We start from the raw sequence: 493 nt of genomic DNA on the forward strand, positions 1-493 counted from the left end.
GGGGGTGGTTATATCATACGATGTTTACACACAAAAGACGCATGGGTTTCAATGAGAGGAAGTGCCTTTGACTGGGACTGAAAGCTGTCAGTTTTCCGTTCGGGGTGAAATTATTCCGAAGGTTCTCTTGAAGTTCTCTTTCAGTTGCTAACCCCGTCAGTGTCATGGCTAAAGATAGACATGCCTGCAGTGAGTTGAATGGGACAGAAAAAAAACAAAAAACTGTTTGTAGAGCGACACACGCTCCCACCCAGATCCTGAGTTGCCATTGTTAAGGCCCACAACAAAAAAGGGAAGCTCATTCAAAAAGCTGCTCAGTTGTGCGGCCCTGGAATTTGGTTTCCCATTTTACACCTTCCGATGAGCTCAAGGGAGCAACTGTGTACCTGGGCCCTGAATCATTTTTTTTTTTTTTGCCGGTTTCCTGGGATGTACCCATTCAGCTTTTCAAAGGCATGCAAAGGGATGACAGCAGCACATAAAGCCAGCATCC

Source organism: Xiphias gladius, chromosome 9, assembly GCF_016859285.1.
Source record: "Xiphias gladius isolate SHS-SW01 ecotype Sanya breed wild chromosome 9, ASM1685928v1, whole genome shotgun sequence".
Classification (NCBI taxonomy): Eukaryota; Metazoa; Chordata; class Actinopteri; order Istiophoriformes; family Xiphiidae; genus Xiphias; species Xiphias gladius.